Genomic DNA, 23650 nt, shown 5'->3' on the forward strand with positions numbered 1-23650 from the left:
CACACAAAGAGGGGAGCAAAAAATCTCACATGCATTTGTAGGTACTAACCCAAGACAGACTATGGCATAGCGGCGCTGTGCAACAGAGAGCAGTTCTTGGTTTCTCATGCATTTCCCAAATTTAACCAGCAGCATCAGGAACCCCTTCCTGACATGCTGGCTTGCTCCAGGGGGTTGTGACACTGCCAAATCCCCCCGGGGAGTGCCAAATAGTGCTTTGGATGAGCCAAGCAGTGGGTCTGGGGTCATGGAACAGAGCTGGCAAGAGAAGCTGGTGTGGAGCAGTCTCCACAAACCCCAGACCCATCTCCCTGAACCCACTTGTTTGTGCTGGTTTCCATTTGTGACTTGCCTGAGCTGTTTAGAGCTCAACACTTTTTTTCCCCCCTCTTCAGATTAGTCAGGTTTTTCTATTTCTGCCATGGGAAAAACAAGTTGTTATTTTGGGAGCATGTGGGATTCAAGCCCATGACGGTCTCAGCACTCCCTGCATGAAGGACGAGAGCCGCACCCTGCATGCCAGAGAGACCAGCTCATGTCTCTCTCCATGTTCAGCCTGGACAATAGGGTGCTGGACAATAGGGTGGCTCAGTTCCACCAGGGTCCTCATGTTGGGGCGTTGAATGGCTTTCGCTCCCCAGGCACACGGCCCAGAGCTCCCATCCCTGCTCTGAACCAATGCTCTAGAAGCTGGGGTGGCGGATTTGGACCAAGAGAAAAAGGAGGTTCCTACCAGAAGTGGGGTTCGAACCCACGCGGGCATGCGCCCATTGGATCTTAAGTCCAACGCCTTCACCACTCGGCCATCCTGGTGGGCTGTAAGCTCTCCCCTGTCCCACTAGCTTCTCCTCTGGAGGGCACACACCTCACCAAGCCTTCAAGGTCACAACCCAAGACGCTTCCCAAGCCCAGTGACAGCTTCCCCTCCTCACTGCCTTCTTTTATGTCCCCAGCAAACTGGTGGAACATCTCACTGGGAGGCACCAGGTCTCGTGGGCCATGGAGGATGGCACAGCCCCTGTGTGTCACACTAGGTCCTTGTGCAAGGACCATGGTCACTGGTGATAACACCGCCTGGGACCCTGGTGCAGGAGGGTCATCTCTGGGGGGTCTCAGCCTCACCCTGCTGGGTGCCCAGGGGGATGGGAGCAGCTCTGAAAGCCTGACAGCACTCAGCCAGACGCCATGCAGTTAAACCACTGTCCTTGCACCTTGGGTCCCACTCCTCACCCCCTCCAGTCCACATTTGGGACACTACTAGGGCATTTAGCTAAGAAAGACAGTGGGGCAGAAGAGTGTCTTTTTCCTTTGGGGTGAGGTACAGCTTTTCTTCTGCCATATGGGGAAAAGAAAAAAAAAAAAAACAAACACAAAAAATTCTGTTGAATCACATGGGATTCAAACCCACAGCCCCCAAATACCTATGCGCAGGAGGTCTTTAGCCCTTAAGCCACAGGAGCCTGATAATTTCTGTCTCTGATTTCAGCCACCCTCACTCTTCCCAGGCCAGCACCTTCACATAGGGACGCTATCACACAGAGAAACCTGGCCAGGCCTTTTCACCAGAGGATCCTGTCTGCTGGAGACATGCTTGGCCAGGCTGTCCTGGCCCTGTCCTGCTTGAAGATGAGAGCAATTCCCTCCTCGCTTCTCCAGGGACTGCTCACGACTGTGCCCTGGGGTAGCTGAGCTGCTTGGAGGGCTTGCAGTTGGCTGCTGCAGAGGTGAGAGGCACTGGCCAGAAAAAGGAGTGTTTCCAAGTCTCAAAAGAGGGTGACACAGAGCTCCTCAGTCAAGGAGGGGTCACCCTGGCCTCCAGAGCTAATTCAGGAGTGCTAGGAAGCAAGGCAGAAGGACCCCAGGCATCCCACTGGAGGATGCTGCAGGTCCTCAGCTCAGCAGAGGACTGTGTCAACCTATTCACATGCAAAAGTCCTGCCAGGAGGAAAATTCACCCCCTTAGGCGCCAAGAGGGGACAGCAACTTTCCCTGCTTCCCTTTGCCCTTCATATTACAGCTATCTACTATGCTGGTCTGTGTGTGCAGAATCGCAGCTCAGCATCCCCGGATGCCTCCAGCTGCATCACCCGCATTAATATCAAATGAAGCCATGCTCACCAAGGGTGTTGCGCTCACCAGCTCCCAAGGAATCTGCTCCTAATGAGTGACTTCAAAGCATTAATGAGCTTGCAAAGCTCTCCTCTTCGTTTACAGAGCTGGACTTCGCACGCTTGGCATTAAGACAGGGGTCACCCGCCAGGCGAAGAGAATGCATGTGCATGTTGGCGAATATAATATATTTGTCATCCTCTAAGAAGCAAAGATTAATCATGCCCTCTCCGAAAGGAAGCTTTTACGTCACATCTGCTCTTCACAGCATGGAGAGAAGGGACCTGCCCGCAAGGATGTCCATGACCCACACTGCTCAGATCCCCATAGCACCCAGCGAGCCCAGCTTTGCAGTTAACATCCCACCTTAACCCTTTGGGTCCAGGCTGGGAAATGCTATTTGAATTGGCAGCCTGAGGGATGAAAAAAGTGTTGGAATTGTGGTCCAGTGCAGGTTTAAGGCATGTGTGGAGGGAGTGATATGGATGTGTGAGAGAGCAGGTTTGACTGACACTTCCTGCTCTGTGGCATCCTCCCAGCACGGGCAAAGAAAGAAGATGCTGGCCCAGAACAGCAAGGGCCGCAAAATGCATCTGCTGCTCTCTCCAGGGACCACTCTCTCCCAGCCACAACCCCCTCCAAGCCTCTCTGAGCTCGCCATAAATCTCTGTGTTGAAACAGCCTCCAGTGCCTGCCTGGCTACCAGCCTAGTTGCACCCATGTTAGGAGCTGAGCCTATCTCCTGCTGAGCTAGGAGGAGGCCAGGCAAACAAACTGTGCTGAGGGACCAGCAGCCAGCCTGAGCACAAGCCTGCACGGGCACTGCTTGCCCTTTCTCTCAAAGCCCCTCAGCCCCTTTAGCCTTTCCAGAGCCCTCTCGCTGCTGACACCCTGGTTGGCATTTTTGCTGCTGCAGGGAGGCTTGGACGAGGCACGTAGCAATGAGATATCGGCTTGTTATTGCACCGCTGTTGCTGAACCTTCAGGGCAATCTCCATGTGCAGTCTACAGTGGCACTGGCGTGGGGGCAGCTCAGCTTTCCTTGCCTGGTTCAAACTTACCGTGACACATATCCAAGGGGGTCACTGGCACAACTTGGCTGTATTTAAAAATGCAGCCCCGAGCAGATGCTTCATAGGGTCTTCCATGGTTGTGCATCGTCCATGAGGTTGCTCAGCTTCACCTGCAAACCTGCACAGAGAGCTGGCTGGCACTTTGTTGGGTCTGGAGTCAGCCTTGCCTCCCGGGGGGGTTGTAACATCAGCTGAATTACCTGTAGTGCCTTGGATGTCTCCTATGCAATCCCAAGCCAGGCAGGCTGTACCTTGCTTGCAGTATCCCCATGAGATGACAGCTTGAAGGTGACATGGCTACAGGTTTCCAGAACACATGTTCTGTAAGAGAAAGACATTAATAATGTCCTGAAGTCAGAAAAGTGTCATCCTTTGCTTCAGAAATACATTGGCAATATTAACTGGAAAGCAGTTTCTCCTCTCACCCTTTCTCCCTCCAAAAGAGATCTCCCGGCACTTGGTGTCTATTCAGTAGACCTGTGTTTAATTTAAATAGCCACTGGAGACAACCACCATCCCACATGTTAGTACTGCAGCTGGAGAGTGGCTGATTGGTAATTAAGAAAAAGAAAAAATCCAAAACCTTAAAGTTATAAGCAAGGCAGAGTAAAAATGGCACTTTAAGAGATTTCAGGCCAAAACTTCTCTGCTTTACTGATGCAGGGGCAAAACCAATCTCTGCATCATCACTTTAGAAACTAGTTGGAAAAGAGAAAGAGTAGGACAGGGTTCTCCTCTGTGCTCCTCTTATGCCCTTCCTCTGCTACGTGAGCAGTTCAGCTTGTGGGTTATGACCATCACGAGCACTAAGTAACCCAAATGTTTGACACAGATCAGCCCTACCAGGGTCATCTTAGGTTAAGTGAGAGATGACAGCTCAGCTCCACCTTGTGCAGCAGGCTTTGGGAGGGGAAATTCATGCTGCTTATAGCAACAGGGCTCCTGTATTGTGTTCATGTAACAGTTAATGAGGAAGCTCTTCTGACTTTGTCAGGTTTTAAATACACTATTGATGTCCCACATGTAACTGTAAACTACCACATTTTGAGAGTAGCTGGAGTTCATTGACAAAAAGAAGAGTCGAACAGGGTAGCATTACTATTTAACTGGTCCTCAGTAGGTTTAAGAATAAACAGGCAAGCAAGCACAGAAGAAGATCACTCTTCCTTCCTATCTTTCCTCCCTCTTGAGAGGCAGTTCAGGAAATCAAGCCAGCCTCACTTTGTATTCAGAGGGTTTTCTTCAAGGAATGGCTAGAAAATACATGTTGTATTCCTATGGGTGAAAGCTTATACTCTGCAGAATTTGACATGATGCCCCACTGCTTGTTGGCTCAAGTCAGCCCCTGTGGAACTACAAACCTTATGGTGCTCTATAGCTCAAGAGGAAAGGTTTTCCACAAAGCTTGCAAATACTGGTATTCGGCCAGAAAAGCAGAGACCACTTACTGTGGGCACACAGACTGGATTAAAAACCAGTGGCATTGTGCAATTACAGGAGGTTATTTATCCCAGAGGGAAAATATGTTTTCTTTGTTGATTAAATTCTTTCAAAAAAGACAACAAAACCTCCGTCAAACCGAAAGCAATGCAGCTACCACAGCTAAAGTAGTAAGTCATGGAAAATAATGGATTTGTCTACTTTCTCCTGCTCAGGAATGATCTCCCAGCTGTTTACAATTTTCCACAAGCTATTGCTAGTCTAAATTATTCTCCTAGTTATTTTCCACAAATATTTCTTGGACAACAGACAGTTTCTCAAAAAATTAATCTTGATGGTTCAAAATATCTAGGCTTCACATCATTGTTTCTGCTTGGGTTCTGAATGGGCTCATAATGAGATGTCTGGAGTGAATGGTGATGGTTCAGCATTTCAAAGTCATCACCTACCCACATTCAATTATTCCCATAGATGTTCTGGACAGGGTGCACACGTAGCTCATCAAGGCTTTGCCTTTGTTCAGTCTGGACTAGATTTTGTGAAAGATACCATCATGGACCCATATCTCCCTGTTGCTGTTCCATGCCTCTTCCAAACACCATCACTTACAACACAGAGAAAATGAGTCACAGCTGTGCAGAAAAGAAAACTCAAGAACACACTGAGGGTCACAGCGCTGTGATGCTGAGTGCCCAAATCATGGAGTCATAAAGGGACCTGATCTAAATGAGACATTCAGTGCATGTCCATCTATTCTTGCCTAATGCAGTCAGCCAGAGTTTTTCTACAGTCATTGCAGAAAGAGAAACCTGGCTGATCCTGACTTGAGGCACACGTTCTCTGAAGACCCCTTCCAGCCCCGCTCTCCATGCCTGAATTTCAGCATATATTGGTCACCAGACGTGGGTAAACTAGGCTTTATTAAGAGCATTCCAAAATCACACTAGAAAAGCATATGTGTTGCATATTTTTGGCTGCGTTTTCACATGACAGAGGAGCTAGCCGTGGTAAGCAAAGGCTCAACTCCATCCCTTACGGGGTCATAACTTAGGAAACACTGCAGCACACTACTCTCAGAATCAACCCAGAGGGGAAATGGGGTGATTGAGTTATCACATGGACAAATATCAACAGAAGAGGTTTGCATGTGTCAAAGAAGTCTCCTACAGTTATTTACACAGCTTGGACAAAAGTGTTGGAAGGAATGGGAGAAACCTTTTGCGCTCCACCTGCAGCATCAGCAGTGCCCAATACTGCTCGTTATCTCAACGGGGAAGTGTGCAGGCGACATATCACATCCCAGATGTCAAGGTGCATCTGCATGAATTCCTAAAATGATGTGTGTTCTTTAGCCCAGAGCTTGGCTCCAGGCTAAGAGCTAAATTTGATGTTCTCTGCAGCTAAAACTTCTTCAAAAACCATTCCGGGTTAATTAGGGAAGGGAAATTTTGGCTGCAGTCTGTAAAAGAAAATTGGCTTGGGAAATCGTATGAAAGTCGCATGTTTTGCAAGAGCAAAGAGAAAGAACAGGCTCATTTCTAAAAGCACTGCACCTAAGAACTTCAGAAAAGCACAGAACTTCACTGAAATACAATAAAAGGCATTGCCTAAAAGCAGAACATCTCCTTTGGCTCAGCATATCCTCTCCCAGAGGCACCACATCATTCCTGCTGCTCACAAAACAGCTTCTGTCTCCTTTTAATAGTTTTATTTTTAGTCTTCTCATATTTAACTCTCTCTTTTTCCTTATGTAAGGTGCTTGGAAGGGCTGCAGTGTCAAACAATAATTACATCAGAGAAAATTTAGAATCCACAGTGTTAAAACGAGTCTTTGCTCTTGACAAGCGAATGAATGTAGGAACTGAGGGGATACAGTTTTATCAAGGAGAGCACCCAGCTGACAGTGTAACAGCATCTCTCATGGGCTGGGGGCACCTGCCTTCGGATGTCAGCAATCTCAGCTTGGAGCACATTGGTACACACCTGCATTAGCATGGTCTGAGACCTAGATGCATGTTCACGCAGTGCTATCAGCACATACATGCCTCTCCCCATGAGCAACCTTGAGGTAGGCTTAAAATGCAGTTTTGCCATCCTCTTAATACCCCTGGATTAGTTAAAGTGCATGTGCCTATAGCTGTAGCTTCACCTCAGCTAAGGATCAAGCATTTCCTGGTGCCAGGATGCACCACCATGACCACCATTAGTCCACTTACCACAGAACCGAGAGAAGAAAAAGACCTAACTGCTTCCCCCAGTTTGTGTTTCTGAAGATATGGGTACCTACCCAAAGCAGGCTTCCTTTATAAATTACTCCCCATCATCTGTGCTGCAGTAACTGGACACATATCTGCTGTGTTAAATTAAATTGTGTTAAAGTTGCAATTCAGTCCGACACAACACTGAAACTTGGTCTATTGGTGATAGTCTCCAAGTACTGGGGTTGCATTTTCCAAGTAAGCAGAGAAGGGTGAGTTTGATCCTTCACCCATGGAGTCTATGTGGAAATCGTATGGATCGACTGAAGCCGTTATGGGTGACCAAAAACTTATGGAAAGAGCAGGAAAAAAATTTTCTCTCTAAAAGACAGCACCAACTGCCTTACAGTGGAGTCCGAGTAGATATATAGAAATACTGACAGGTATCAGTGGGACTATCTGTCATGCAATGTCTAAAATCAGGTTGTGGTGAAAAGTAGGTGTATAGAGTGAGCTCACTCATAGTGCACACAAGAAGTTTTCTAGGGATAACAAGTTTATAGAATATATTTTTTTTTCCCCCATATGGGTTCCCAACTGGACTTCTTTGCTGTCTTGGAAGAGACCAACTTGCTAAAAAGATCAATTATGTCAAAATCCAGGATCCTCCTAATTAGATGTGACCTTTGAACGGAACTGCTGAAGGCTGAGAGCTCATCTGCTTCTGTGGGCTTACCATTGCCTGACAGGAGGGCACCTGGACTGTGTGCATTTGTGTTTTCATTTGTTGCTTTTTACCTCATGTTCATAATACCAAGGTGAAGGAAAAGAGGCTCACAGAACAGAGGGATGGGGAAGAGGGCAAACCTGTGAAGTTTCTGCTAGTCTTTCCACAGCTTCAGCTCCAGTGTCGGTCCTCTGTCTGGCATTTGAGACCCTTCACTTTACTCAGCAGGAGGAGTGAAGGACTGGAAGGACAGGAGCCAAGCTGATGGGCATGAAGTGGAGCAGGAAAAGCAAAGGCCTTTGAGGGGCCAGGCCATCCCAAGGTGGAGCTGGCCACCAGAAGAGTTTACAACACAGGCAAGCTATCCCAAGCCGTATGGTTGGTGGCTTCCTGGGAAACTGGAAAAGAAACTACCAAAGTTGAAAAGATAGATTTAAAAAAAAAAAAAAATCTTCAAATTCTGCTGTTTCTCTGCAACTAAGATTTTTTTCACACTCAGTTTTCAGAAGAGCCACAATGAAATGAATACTAAGCCCCTCTGAAGTCCTGTGGACATCAAGCACTTATCTCCCATGGCTTCCTTCAAAACTCCTGATCATAAACAACAGACAGACAAACTCTAGCGTACTTCATTCATTCATCTGCTGTCTTTTGGTTGGGGGTTTTCTGTGTGTGGGTGGTTTTTTTAAGTAAAGTATAGTCTTTCTTCTGGGATTTATAGCCTGATTTTGTAATAATTAGGCAAAGTAAACCATGTGGAGATTTTTTATAATCTGCTTTAAATGTAGAGTTTTGGAAAGTAGACAATGAAATTATTATTATTTTGCTGCACAGCTGTGCTAAAGTGCAAGGGAAAGAGTGAAAAGACACTAGTATTTGTTTATTTGGCTTTCAATTGCTATGACAAAGCAAATAACAGCTTTGGTCTTGGTCCACAATTGAGTTAATTGATAACACCTCAAATTGTATGTCCTAAAAATCTCCTAATTGGCAGCTAAATGCAGGATAAACTAGGTAGCATTTGTTCCTTTGCACTCCAAGAGGACCTGCGAATTCATAATAGACAGCTAAACTTAAGATCCAAAAGCATCTGATTTAGTGTGTGTATATGCAAGAAGTGATGTGTGTATGTGTGTGCATGTTCTTGCTTCTTCTGTGTTTGTACAGCACCTAGCACGATGGGGCTGAGGTCCCTAATGCATTCTCTAGACAACTGGGACCTCATCTAAAATTACAGATAGTATTTTCCAGGAGACTTCTTCTGCCTCCAGTGGTCTCTGGGTCAGGGCCCACTGACAGACGTTCGCTGTTGCCTCCCCTGTTTAATTTCGGAGAGCTCCCAAGAAGATTCCCTCTCTTTGCTCTTTCATTTACCACCCAAGCCCCTCACACCGCAGGAAGGTACTCAGAGCACTGTGGGAAGAAATGATCCAGATATAAGCAGCGAAGGGGCTGGGAAAGAAAATGCAGATGTGTTGAAGAGCCTGATGCAAAGACCTGTTCTGTGAAAAGGGGATTTCTGGGGAGAGTGCTAGCAATTATACACCTGGGTCAGCAACTCAGATATCCAAAGTGCACGCTGTAAAACATGGGCACTGGAGGCATTGTGGTGAGATGACAGTTTACACCATAATGAGGAAGCACAGTTGGAGTCCTTTAGCATATGTCTGCAATACAGGTCTAGAATCGGAGGTCAGCAGCTCTTGCCTGCTTGATGGCCCCCTAAAACGAGTTCATGCATCTCAGTCCATCTTTTGTTTAGTAAATGCCTGCAGCACAAGGCCATGGCAGGATGGCTGCTGTTGCTAGCAGTGAACATCTTTAGAATCATAGAATCATAGAATCATTAAGGTTGGAAAAGACCTCTAAGATCATCGAGTCCAACTATCAACCCAACACCACCATGCCCACTAAACCATATCCCTAAGCGCTGCATCTACACGTCTTTTAAATACTTCCAGGGATGATGACTCAACCACTTCCCTGGGCAGCCTGTTCCAATGCTTAACCAACCATCTTTGCCACAAAAGGGGAAGATTGGTAAGTCACGAAGGCAGCAGCTGTGTTTCACTCCCGAGTAGCATCTGGGACACTAAGGCTGACTGATAAAAGCAGGAGGCGGTAAGACTAACACTTAAAAATTCAGAAAGGACTGCTGGGTGCAGAAGCAGAAGACAAGACAGTGCCAGAGCGTTTTCCCAAAATACAACATTAGTCCTCCTGTAGTGGTGGATGAGGGAGAAGTTTTGCAGCAGCTGTCCACACTGCATTCGTTCTCCTTTCTTTCTCTAAAGCACTAACATGGACAGAGAGGTCTGGTCACCTCCTCCTGTCTGTCTCCTGAGGGACAGCCACACGAACACTTTGGCAACCCCAGTCCAGCTGCCACGAGTTGGATGTGAGATGCAGGGAGCTGGTGACACACTGCCCAGTCTTTTGGTAATGACATAACCCCAACCCAGGGGTGGGAACACCTTAGTCCTGTACCTAGACTGATGGAGAGAGACAGGACATGCCCCACTAGAGGAAAAGCTTTGTTAGTGGCAAGTGTCTTCCCTCCAGCTCTCTCCCACAGCAGGTGAAACACAACTAGCGCCATAAGGCTAGCAAGTGTTTAACAAAAGCCCTTCTTCAGGTGCTCTCTGCTCTGCTCTTTGCGCAGCAGTACAAGGCAGATTGCTGTCTCTTATTAACTAAATAAACAAGCAGCAAAAGTTGAGCAAAATGGAAGCACATACACAGCTTGTCTGCAAATAGAGACAAACACCTCCATCGCATGGTTGCACCCAGCTGTCTGGCTGTTACTTGCTTAAATGGCCTTAATTTTGCATTAAGGTCAATGTAGTCGTAGCTTCTCCTCCTGGGTGGAAAACCTGGCTAATGAAACACTCAGGTTTGTATTGAATCCACTTTGATGCGCCAGCCGAGCTTTTTGAGGAGCTGAGATGGATGCCCCAGTCTTTCTTCCACAAGGATGAGTCCCCAGCCTGGACCACGGGAGTGGGGCTGAGCAGGCACAGCAGCCAGTGTTAGCAAGCAGAGGCTCCTCCGCAATTGCCCACTGAAATGACGGGGTATCTCCAGTTTTCAGTCAGGGTATTCTCTTGCCTAATCCCACACTGCAAGGAGCACAGAGAGCCCCTGCCTCTATGCCAGCCCTGCCCAGGTCTGTGCTCCTTCCTCCTGGCTTCCCTGGGCTGGCTCCACTTCTAGCAAAGGGTATTTATTCAGCTTATGCATCCCTTCCTTCTACCATTTACGCAGCCCTCCTGCTTTCCTCTGGGAATATAGACGGGATGAGTAAACTGACTTTATATACAGTCTGAGGTGTTTGACTTTGAGTCTCATCTATTACTCTTCAGTTTCTTTCAGCTTCTCCTTTCCAAAGATCAGAGTTCCTGACCAAGTTTTGATGCAGTCCATGAGGGTGACAAACATAGCTAGACTATGATCGCTTGTGCGTAGGAAGCTATTTGTCCTGAACCACATCTTCCATGTTACTCAAGGCAAAATCGAAAAAAGCCCCTTGTCTTGCATGCCTTCGAAGTAACGGTTCTGAGGATAATTTAAAGTATTGAGACATTGATTCACTAAACATCATTGACCTGCTTATATGTGGGCAGGCAAAGTCACCCATTATTGGTGATTTATTAGCTGTAGGTGCCTCTTTGATATTCTCCAACATTGTGCACTCAATATCCTCCTCCCATGAGGCAGCTGGGAGGACAGCCCTATCAAGATATTCGCATTATTGTGACTTATGATTCATGTCCATGGGATTGTCTCCACTTAGACACTGTATCTCACTGGATTCAGAAGAATCTTCCAGAGCCCTACAATATATGCAAAACCAGAAGTTCCTCTTGGATTGAAAAATTATGATACCAGCACCTCTAAATTGCTTTTAGCGGCTTTCTGTGCTGCCTCTGGCTCAGAAGTGCTTAGTTTGCTGACAAAAATCATAGACTTATACACATTGGAGATGGAAAAGCCCTGCTAGGTTCAGCTAGTCCATTTCTCCTACCAGGGAAGGAATATTCTCAGCAATCTGTTTTCCCTGCTACTTTGTCTTGTCTATTTTTAAACATCCCATGCAGCAAAAATACATTTAGATTGTCAGGATTTCAGAGCCAAGCTAGCTGTGGAAGTACCAGCTGTAGCCTAACCTGCTTTGTCTGGTGGCAGCAGCTAAATTGCTCTCTGCTGCCTTTGAAGTCAATGGTAAAAGTCTTACTGGCTTCTGTGGGAGCATTCTCAGGCCTTTGGTATGGATGATTAGAGCAAATAGCTATGGAGCACTGATAAGCCATTCTTACACTATCGCTTTCCAGGCCGTAACTGCATTTTAATAGGCAAGAAATTGTCTCAGCAGCAGTCAGGGTGCAATAATAGCAAAGCCATGTGGAGCACACGACAGACTGGGTCTGCACAGAAGTGACTCCTGCCATCACCATACAAAATTACATCCACAAGCCCAACCAGGTTTGGTGGAGTACGTGATCCAAGGGAAACGGTCAGAGGCAGTCCCTTTTGTACCTCCTCAAACTGTAAAATCTACCAGAGGTAAATTCAGCTTGTAGATAGCTCCAATGTGTTTTCCCTTTTCAACAGACTTTAACACCATGAATGAAGGGGGCTGGGCACATCAGGGTACCCCTTTACCTGTTTTTCACACCTTGGGCAGAATATAGCATAGGTACGGCACTGTCCTTAGCCAAAAAAAAGCAAAGAAAGACTGGCTGCTGAATCACAGAAGTTAAGAGGTTACCATATAAAACTTGACTCACCTTCTCCAGGAAAAAAAATATTGACAGCTGCCCCGCGAGCTGGAGCACTCGGCAGTGGCAGTGACACAGCCCCGACGAAGCTCGGCCCTCTGCTTTCTCTTTTTATTTCAGTAACAATGGCAAGTAGTGGGAGCCAGGGTTGGATTTAATTTAACAGTTGTTGTGCTCTGCTGGGACAGCTTCCTCTGCCTCCACATTTCCTGTCTGAAGTTCTCCCAGAAGGATGAATTAACCAATATATGACCTGTATGGGAAATGCACTTTATTGAAGCTATTTTTCTAGGGTGGAGCTGAACAGCTGTTTAACAGCGCATAGCTGCACTACACGAGAGACAGTAAAAACTCACAAAATGAACTGTATTCAGGTACAGCTGGGCTGTAAGGAGGCAGAAGGTAATTATCTCAAACTGTAATTTTGCTTGTACACAGAGGGTAGCGTCCTTGTGTGACAAAGCGTGCCAGCATGGGGTACCACAGCATGACAGTCAGCACAGGGGAAGGGGACCTCACTTTTACCTTCCCCATAGCACCTTCTTGTGCCATAAACGTGGAGAGATTAACACCATCCCTGGAGGCCCCAGCATCCTGGCAAGGAAAACCCACGCACTAAAGCTACATAGGCACAGACTCCTATCCAAAAACTGCTTAGTTTGACACAATGGAAGCAGCAATTGACACAGCCCTGGTATCACTATGGGGACAGCTGTGCCTGAGATCAAGCACAGTTCAATCCTCTTTTTTATATGAGGCTTCAGCAATCGATAGGAGCCGTAAGTGTCACAGAAACAGTCCCACATTAACTTCACGGCAAGCAATGTCTGCAGGCATCTCAGGGCAGATTACAGCTCTTCGGAGTTATTTGCTGCTGCGAGCCAGCACTGCCATCCATGGAGCACAGTCCCACCAGTGATGGCTCCTGTCCCAGGCCATGAAGGAGCACCTCTGGGTGGCAGAACAAGGCTGCACAGCCCAGGCAATATTAATGTGAGAGATGGAAGCACCCAGCATCTCTGTCCAGAAGTCTCAGTAAAGCCTCTGCTTTCCATTCACATGTCTTCCTCTCCCCCACAGTGGGTTAGCAGTGCAATTAAGTTATTGCAAATTTACATCAGGGCTGGAGAGATGAGAATCTGAACAGGAGCTTTAAAAGGCACTTTTTTTTTTTTTTAAAGCCTGACATAAAACACCAGCAAGATTTACCATGAGTTTCCTGTGCGCACGAGTTATACGCACGGTAAGTATCCCATCATCATGAATTCTGCCAATGTGCTCCTTTTAATGGCACTGATCATAAGGAATTCATTTGGTCTTCATATAGCTGTCACCTGTATTACCAGCGCGATTTCATTCTAATTTAGCATTACTTAATGGTGAAGATAAAGTTAAGTGTTAGCCATGTGGGTCTTTTCTTGGCTTCTCTCTCTCTCTGACACAGCAAGAGTGCGACTGCAGGGTGGTTTATGACCAATAATTCAAAAGAGCAGGGAAAAGAAGAAGCAGCAAATATCAACTGCTTGTCAATCATCCACAGTCTTTCAGCTCAAATGGTTATACCTGGACCTCTGATCTTTTCTTCTGCCGTCTCTGATCCCCCTGTTTGTTTGGAGTTCAAAAATATATTTTTTAAAGGTTCAGGTTTAGGAAACCTGCAGCGGTTACCCACAATGATAGGAAAATGTGGTATAGAAAACCATACCTAATGGCTGCAGTATAGCAGCCAAATTACAGCCAGCCTGTCGGGGTGGCGATGATGGGGTACCCTACAAGCTGGCTGAACACACAACAATGCTGTGGGGAAATGGAGTGTTTTTATAGCATCAGTTATACAGCAACAAGTGATTTGTCTTCCCAAGCCCCTGTGCCCCTCCCTCTTTTCCCCTAGCTAGGAAAGGTAATCATTCTGTGTATATCACTAGCTTGTTTAAATTGGAGATGAAAAGCTACAAAAGCACAACTTAATTGAACCCTGTATTGTGTTATTACAAATGCTGGCGACCTCACTTGCAGTCCATTATCAGAGGGTTCTGCTGAATGCTTTAATTAAAGACAATAAGGCTAATAAAAAGGCATCATTTTCCTGTCTCCAGCGCTGCTGGAGAGTTAGGGCTGATGAGATTATTTCCTGCTAATGCTCTTCTGTTGTTGTTGTTAAATCTTTTTCTCCCCATGGTTTGCAAATACTGTCTGAGCCTGAGTTGTACAAGATTCATTAAGAACAAGAAAAACTCAGTTTTGTTTCTAAAATGCTCACTAATATTTGAGAGCAGAGCCCCTCTTCCAGATGATCCTGGTGCCTCACCCCCGCTTTTGCTGCCTTTTGCTCTCAGATCCAGTCTCGGTGAAAGAAAAATCTTCCCTGCACAGGCACAGGTATTTATACAAACTAACTTAGGGACACACTCTGCCTGCAGCGCTCCTGCACGTGGCACCGTCTCCAGCCCTCCCGTTCGCAGGGAGGACAGCATGATGACAGTGCTACTTGCCAGAGGGCAGGATCTAACCCAGAGTGAGTAATGCAGCACCTCACCATAATTAACATGCTGCTTACTAATGGCCCATATGTGCCATCTCTATTTACTTTCATACTGATAGTATTAACGATACCAAACCAGCAGTGTTTCCAAAGCCGATTAAGGCAGCCTCGCTGGGCAACTTTGTCCCTCCAGCTTTGGTCCAAAGAGGCAGAAGAAGAAGGGGACAACACAGGAAGGCATCAATGAGGATCACCATGAGGAAGGGAAGGTGCATAGCTGAGGGGGGGTAACCAAAGTGCTGTGGTGGGAGGGCTTGACACAAGGGAGAGGTTTGCAGTAGGACAGCTCTGTTCGTCTGCTGAGGGATAAGGGAGGCAGGATGGTCTCTACCTCTGGATGCGCAGGGTTGACACACCGTTCCCTGTCTACATCCCTCTGCCTTCAAGGACATCTGCATGGGCTTGACCTCGTCCACCCCATGCATACCCTGGTGTTTGGTGAATAGCATAAACATGCTGGGGTGCAAAGAGGGGAAAGGGAAATCACCTGGTGCTCATTGCATGGATGCGTTTACAGAACAGGCACATCCACCCACCAGCAAACAGGCTGAGCCATCAACTCCTCAAACACCGGCACAAAACAGTTAAAACTTCACTAACAATCCAAGCCATATTTGAACAAGACACCTGATGGCAATTGGCATTGTAGCCCCACTGTGAATAAGCCAAACCATCCAGTCCTACTGTGATTAAAAACTCCTTCTTGGGCAAGGGAACAAGCAGCCAGACGCTAAGTAACTGAACTTTGCCCCTGCAAGAAGGAGAGAAAAGCACTAACCACTGATCCAGCCCAGTTTGCCAAGACTTTTATAGGGAAGGAACTTTTACAATTAAATACAGCAAAAGGTTTCTTCCACTGTGAGCCTCTGAACACAGGTTGAAAGAAGCAGAGTCGAACGTGGAAGCCAAGTTAAGGGAGAAAAAAAAAAGAAGAAAAAGTCTTGATCTGAAGGATGCAGGCTCAAAGTAGCTAGAAACCCCATCAAGTGACTGAATGGGAACAGCAAGAGGCGGGCAAAGACCACAACTCCTCCCTGGGTAAAGGATGAAGCTGTAATGTGGAGCAGACTGACCTAGTTACATATTTCTTCTTCACTCTCCTGCTCTCTCTCAATGCTGCAGTTGCCAGGCTGGAATGTTGCAAAGCAAATTGTAAACAAAGTTTCTCCTATCCAAGCTGAGCAAAGGAGAAGCCAGGAGCTCTGCAGATGTGGGCATCTCAAGAAACGCCATCTCAGGCCCCTTTGGAGGAAAGGCATTTGCCTGTGCCACATCACCCCATCCGAGGTGGTTGTCCCCATCATGTCCTTCCCATCCATGTTTCCTTCATGTGTGGGCAGCTGCATGTCATTTTTGGCACAGTAGGGAAATGGCCCACAGCCTGGTGACATTTGCAGCTCCATCCTCCTGAGCACACAGCAGAGGCACATGCTAATTAAACAGACTCTCTCCATCTTTCTGGTCTGCAGTTGAAGCAAAGGAGTCTTTCCCTGAGCTGGGAGTGTCCTGCAGCCCCCACTGCTGGAGAGATGCTGCACAAAGCAGAGCTGCCCTGTACTGTTACAAAGCCAGCAAGCATGGGGGTGACATGGTGCCATCAGTAACGGACATGCCGTATACAAAGTGCTGCTGATACCCTTAACTCTGACAGAGTTGAACACGGGGAGGACAAGGAACAATGCCATTCCCTTGCTGAGTGCATTGCCACAGCCGGGAGCCCTCTGACAGCCTTTACCATCATTCCCAGATACACTTGTGTGCTATTGGAGACAAGCAGCAAGAACAATTTTCTGGCCACTGTGAGGCCCTGCTCCTCTCTGCATTTGGGTACAGCATCCTTGCAAAGCCAACTCCCAAACCACACCTGGATTGTCCAACATGTGACAGAGCCTATCTGGGTATGGCACGCAGGACACACGTCAGGCTGAGTTGGCACAAATCCCACCGTGCTCCCACAGTAGGCACTGGAGGTCAGCAGGCTGCCCGGGATCCCAGGCAGGACTGTGGGTTTTGGTCCCTTTTGTACCCCAAGGATGGTCAAGGGCACCCGTGCACACTGACCCAGTGAGTCTCTGGAGGCCAGGAGGTTTGAAGAAGCACCCAAGATCTGGATGCCTTCTCCACCCCAGATCTCCAAAGCATCCACCATTACTGCAGACTTACAAGACTGACAACTTTAAACCATAACCCAGCAAGTTGAGATGTGGTGCAGGGGAAGCTTTGCTCTCGATGAGCAATTAGATAAAGGAGCAGCTGCCAGGAGAGGCAAGAGAAACTATCAAGGGAAGCATTTCCAAAAGATGAGCAAACCCTTAGGGGAAGACCATATTTTGGGAGAATCGATGCTAAATGTAGGAGCTTTAATGACTTGCGGGGAGTCTCCAGTCTATAACTTCTAATTAGAAATGAAAGGAAAAGAACACTGAAAACTTCTGAACTTTCCACCACACAAAACTACTAACTTTTTTTTGGCTCAGGAGTATTTTTGAGATGCGGTTGTCTCATCCTCAGTGAAAGAATGTTTTGACAGGGGGAGAATTGGGGGTGATTGCGAGGAGATTCACGCTGTCAGTCACAGCTACCCCCTCCAGCTGAAAGAAGGTATCTCCAGAAAAGGAGTGGCGCAGATGCTGAGGCAGACGCTAAGCAAATATGAAGCCAGGCAGAGTTCATTTTGTAAATGGTTGCTGTGACCCCACTTTTCAGCATCATTCACTCACTTAAAGCCCTGCTCCTCCCTCGTCAGCATTTTCAGAATAGGGTAGAAGAAGGGGTTTGCCTGTATGTTGTGGGTTTATCTCTCTGGACTAGCTGAGGTGATCCTGGGTCCTGTGGACAACCTGGTAGAGTGTTTTTTCCAGTGCACCAAGTAAACATTGCTGTTGTGGATGTATTTTTTCACACCTCAGCAGTTCTGAGGAGTCTACACTACAACAGGATTTACCCAAAGCAAAGCCCCAGTCCAACCTTCTCTTCCTTCCCTTGCATTTCCCATCTCTGTTTCACAACCCAAAATACTTACAGAGGTACAGTGTCATGCCTAACTTACAGAAATGCCAGTACTCAGGCTTTGTAGAAGGGACAAGACTAAAAGGTGACTCCTTGAGAAATTATGAACTTCAGCTTTGCACAAGCAAGGTACAGGAGCGCTATTTTTACTCGTCCAGAAGAGCCTCAGCACATCCATCTCTGTTCACCCCTCCCCTTCTAGACCATTTTGTCTGCAAAAGAAGCAAAATTATGCATCAGTGACAACCCTAGCACTAAGATTCAAGCCCACCAGCTCTTTTTATAGAGGCATATTCCTGCCCGGGAGGCTCCTGTAACACGCAAGGGGGGCAGTGCCCTAAAGGAGTGAGAGGGGCTGCCAGAGAAGCCTGCATCCCACTGCCCGGTTCAGCTTGCAAGGGGTGGCAGGAGACTGGCAGCCATACAGCTGGGCCCAGCACAATGGGCTGTCACTCTCATCAAGCGGGAGGGTAATCAGGGAGCACTTCTTCAAACACAGCTGCCTGTGCTATTCGAAAGCTGCCACGCGCTTGCTCTGAACAGGGAACACTGTGGCCCACCAGCACAGAAGCAAAACCACCCCCTTCCCTCGCTGCTGCCCCAAATGAAAGCTTTGGAGCCAGCAATCATTTCAGAGAGGTCAGCGGTCAGTCACTACTTTCCAGTCTTCCCAACCCAGACTTCGCTCTACGAGCATCTTGAACAGACGGAAAAGGGTGGGTCGTTATAGATGTGTCCTCAGGAAGAGATAAACCCATTACATGTATTAATAAGCTCTACAATCATCATTGCATGAAACTGGGTGTTTATGAGAACTGGCTCCTTTGTAAGAGTTGCGCAAACACAATGTGTGGTGAATACCAGATTCAATACGTGAACCAAAAGATTTGGAGAAAGAAACCAGTATGATCCATTAGCTGAGATTTGAGGCAAATCTCAGTTTTGGGGAGAAGCAAAGTAAAACAACATTCAATGTGGGGCAACTACAAATAACTCATTCAACCCTGGAAGGAGTTTTGTTTAAACTGAGTTATTATTTGACCCTTTCTTCTTTTTTTTTTAAATGGGGTCCTCTTTCTCATTTTAAGTGAAAAAGACTATGCCAAAATGGAAGTTTAACATCTAAAGGTTTTGTCTTGGAAAATTTCACCTGGTAAAGAAAAGACACGTCCCATCCTGGAACCTGCAAACCAACCCTTCCAGCCTCTCTGACCCTCCTCCCCCCATCTCTCACCAGTGACACACACTGACTCCAATTCATGAGCAGTTTCCATCCTCCTGCAACTCCACTAATTGGCAAATTTGCTGTGCACTACATGTATTTTACCCATGTCTGCAGGAACCAGACTTTTCTGTTCTCCCCACTCCCTTCTTCTCTGCCCCTTCTGCTCCCCAGTCCCCCACATCTGCCTTTCTGCTCAGAAGTCCTTCTCATCATTTCCCACATGCACACAAATACGCTTCTTTTTCATCTGTAACATCTGTACAGTCTGACCAGCTTCCTCAGTATTTTTTCATATGTACAAACTCAATAAATAATGCAAATGAGCCACCACTTAATTATTTTCTCAGCTTGCTGCCCCTTTTGCTCCCCAGTCCCCCACATCTGCCTTTCTGCTCAGAAGTCCTTCTCATCATTTCCCACATGCACACAAATACGCTTCTTTTTCATCTGTAACATCTGTACAGTCTGACCAGCTTCCTCAGTATTTTTTCATATGTACAAACTCAATAAATAATGCAAATGAGCCACCACTTAATTATTTTCTCAGCTTGTCACGCAAGGAGCAATTTGGCGTGAGGACCCAAGGTGGCGAGGGGCAGCGCGCTCCCTCCCGAAGGCAGGTGTATGGCAGTACTACTGCTCCCCCTGTCTCCCACCGACCCACCCTCCAGCTTTCCAGCAAAGACTCACTTCACAAAATTTAATTACTCTGCTAACACGTCCCATATGCTCTGTGGCAGGCAGAGAAGGCTTTAATTACATCTGCTCTAGACATGCTGGGGAGCACTGATTCCCCATCTCCCAGGGACCCAACACAGCACCCGTGAGGATGCGGGTGCTGCCAGAACCATAACGGTGCCTCAGCATCAGGCGTTGAGTACCAAAATATCCTTTTAATCCTCCTTCTACACCTCCGCACACAGATCCACAGCTAATGGTGAGGCTGCAGACAAGGGAGGGCTCTACTCTCTAGAGGAGAGCAAATCATCCCTCTTACAAAGTGCTGACCATCACCGTTAATGAACTGATTAACAATCATTAATAATTAGAAAGCCCTTCCACACCGCTGCTCATTTGCATGGTGCTTGAGAGACATCATCCTTCATTTGGGAAGTAGAGGACAAAACCTGTCCCCACTTGGCCTTCCCCTTCCCTCCATCCTCCCAGCACATCAGCACCCAGTTGGCTTTTCCCCTCCTTCGCCCACCCCATTTTACTTTTCATTTTCACAGCTGCCTCTGCAATTGCTAATTTCATAGCCATCAGGTGTTGCTGAGGTGGCGGGTAGTCAAAACCATTTGGGGGCACAATACATCAGGCGGTAGACAAGAAGCAGGCAGGAATTTGTGTGACGTGACATTGTTATGCAAAGATGGTCACGGTACCCGAGGTGCTTCATGCAACTGGATTGCATTTCTGGAGACAGAAATCCTTTTTTAGGGGAAGAAAGGCTGGAGGCAGGGGAAATCCTTTCATTCAGTATCGTGTTTAAGTGTGAGAGCAGAATATCTATTGTAGTCCCTATACTTTTAATGTGGTTTGTGGCTTATGTGATCCTTCCTGTAATCTGTTCCACATCTTATACTGCCTTGAATTTGATCAAGCCACATCTGAATTGTGATAGTCTGCTTTGCTGACTGCCTTGTGGTCAACCATCTCCTACCAGCTATGGTTAATGTTTTGAACAAGGGCCAGTCATTATTGTTTGCAAACTCTTCAGGCAGAGAGGCAATTTCCAAGGATATTGTGGGTAGGAGATATTCAACAGAGGATGCCTTTGAAGAGCATTTTCCAAAGTGTGGGGTATGAATGTGCATGTACACGCAATTTGTTTGGTAAACTCCCTGTGCTTCCTCCATCAAAGATCCAGCTGTAAGGTCACGGTTAGGAGCAGGAATAGCACTGCTTTCCCAGGGATCAAGGATTGTGCCAGGGTCTTCCACAGGCCATGGATTTCTAAGCCCCATTGCACCCATCTGCAGCATCCATCAGCTTTCCTGCTGTGTTAGGGCATCCCAAAGCCAGCCTGTACCCACCTGACAGTCCAGCCATGGGCCACGCTGCAGTCGCAGTTTGGCAGCAGAGGATCAGTGCAGGCAACGCTGTGCTGAGCAGTAGAAGAGCATCCCACACTGGGGTAGGAGGCATTTCCTCATAGCTGCGTTCTTTGTTCTCTTGCATGAACTGCTCTGCTTGAAGAAGAGATGCATTTCCCATGTTTCCAAAGTGCTTTTGTTCCTATGGAGACACTGCAAGCTGCATGGGAGCTTTCTTTTCCCCCTACACTAAGTAGAGTCTTGCCCCATGAGCAAACTCTGGAGTTATAAGGGCAAGGCTCATGGCTTGCGGCATGGTCTCCCTTCCTCCCTGTCCCACTCCCTTCTGGAGCTGCTACATGGAGCATGAAATGAGCACATACTCGAGATCCACATCACCGATTTCTCCTGTGAGAGGGAGATAATCCACAAAGCACTAGGCAGAAGGGTGGTACAATACATCCTCTTTCAACAGATGTTCATCCCGATGCCCTTCTTTCTCCACCATGAGGTCCCAGGGAGGTCCCATACATGCAATACTCCTCCAGGAGAGCACCAGTCTAGACGGCAACTTCCCTTTCCCAAGAGTACCTACGTTGCAGTAACATACCCGGGTTCCATGCCAAGGAACGAATGTGCAGCTGGTCCAGCTCCACTCTAGGGTTTGTACAGAAGCCAGTTCCCTTTTCAGGACCATCGTTACTTGTTTTTAGCCTAGAGCCTAAAATTACCACCCAAGCTGAGGGAAAGGAGGGGGAGGAAAAGCAAAGGGAATAAAGAAAGCAGACAGAGAGTAAAGTTGGCACTTGGGGCATTTCAGCTAGAAAAGGTCAGGCTGCACTTTTGAATGGCTCGTCCCCCTACTTAGGTGCCTGGTAATGGGAGATCCTACCCTCCTCTGTTTTATGCATTTCAGTAGTGGCTCTGCCCTTTGGGTGAATCAAATTGATTTAGTCCAGTCCCCTAGTTCAATTTCTAGGGCTGCTCAGCCAGGACTGCCTAATCTGTGAACAGGATTTCATTGTGGCTAGGCACTTCTGATCCTTCAATTTATGGTTTGGCATTAAATTGGGCTCCAGTGATGCAGGGCCGCTTAGATTATGTGTCTGAAAGATCAGGCGAGTATAGCTCAAGCAGTGGGAAGATAGAGGTATTCTTGGAGAAGCAAGCCTCCCTCTCTGAGCAAAAATAATCTTGTGACATCCTGCCTGTATGATCCAAAAGGCTGTGGTTTTAAGGGCAGGATGAAATCTTGTTCAGGAGAAAAAAGAAATAAATTCTCATGGAAAGTTGGTTTGCAATTAAAAGAAGCATTTCTTCTAAAGTGCCTGTGCCTCACTTGCACACAATGGAATTAACTGAGCAGCTGAAGTTGTTTCAGCCCCCAAGTCTGTTTTTCCATTTTGGAGGGCAGGAACTTCTGCAAAAATATCCCACAATTTTTTTTTCCATTCCTGGGGGAGAGGCAGACAATACAAAAACACCTAATTGTAGAAGCAATGCTTAGAAATACAAATCTCAAATCCAATAGCATGTCATGGTCTTAAACCAGGGCTTGTCACTGCCAGGCATAAAGAGATGCTGCAACCATCACTTAGACATAATGGTCTTATCCTGGTTGGTGCTGCGAGCTGGCTGGACAGGTCTGAGCTGCGATAAAGGCATTTGTCTCCTTCCTGTCTGAGAGCAGAGCAGTTCTCCCTAGCATACATTTTAAGGGCAACCAGGACTGCACAAGCAGTGAGCTCAGCCTTCGGCAGAAGAAGACCTGCCAGTCCTTCTGTAGTGCTTTTTATCCTGTGACCTCAAAGCACTGCACAAGACACAGCAGCCAAATATGCCTAATAAACATTTCAATCCAAAATATCTGAGATAATGTGAGGGCTGCACAGCAGCCTGCCAGAGGAATATCTTCTGCTGCATGCAACATGGATGCGAGTGGTATGCCCTGAGGTACAGCAAGAAAACACGTGGAGATGCTCAAGAGCGCAGAGCCAGCCTGGACAGTCTGCACAGGACCATGCAGCCTGATCCCTGCTGCCTTTTGGGCATGGCTCCTAGGCTGAGCTAGCCTCCAGAAGGTGTCCAGGGACATCCTGGAGACAATCCAAGACAAAGTCCGGAAGCAACTTAACGAAGGAGCAGCACGGACAATGGGGGCCCCCTTCTCCGGGGCCCTCCCTGGCCCCTTCCTGCAGCAGCCCAGCAGAGCCGCCCTACGCCGCAGCAGCCTCCCTCGCCCCGGGAGCCTGACTCAGAGTGCAGTAATGCCCAGGCAACATCCCCTTCTCATGGGTAATTTCCTAGGCCCTGTATTGTTTCAGGGAAACACGTATTTGGCAGCTAATTTTTTCCGGCACACCAGCAAGGATGGAAATAGCATTTTTTTCCGGAGTCTTTCTCTACTATGTCATGAGATAAATATCCAGGGTGTGTTTCCTCATTCTTAATATGAAAGGTTGCTGCATACAAAGACAGTAGGAGGGCTTGGCAAGAGACCTCAAGGACACAGT

General features: G+C 47.2%; 1 non-coding gene across 1 annotated transcript; it reads right to left on the bottom strand.

Annotated features, from left to right (window-relative positions):
- Positions 1–730: 730 nt before the first annotated feature.
- On the bottom strand, positions 731–813 carry TRNAL-UAA. Its single transcript has one exon. It is a non-coding gene; the product is annotated as a tRNA-Leu (tRNA).
- Positions 814–23650: the final 22837 nt, after the last annotated feature.

Source organism: Aptenodytes forsteri, unplaced genomic scaffold, assembly GCF_000699145.1.
Source record: "Aptenodytes forsteri isolate BGI_AS27 unplaced genomic scaffold, ASM69914v1 Scaffold53, whole genome shotgun sequence".
NCBI classification, from domain to species: Eukaryota; Metazoa; Chordata; class Aves; order Sphenisciformes; family Spheniscidae; genus Aptenodytes; species Aptenodytes forsteri.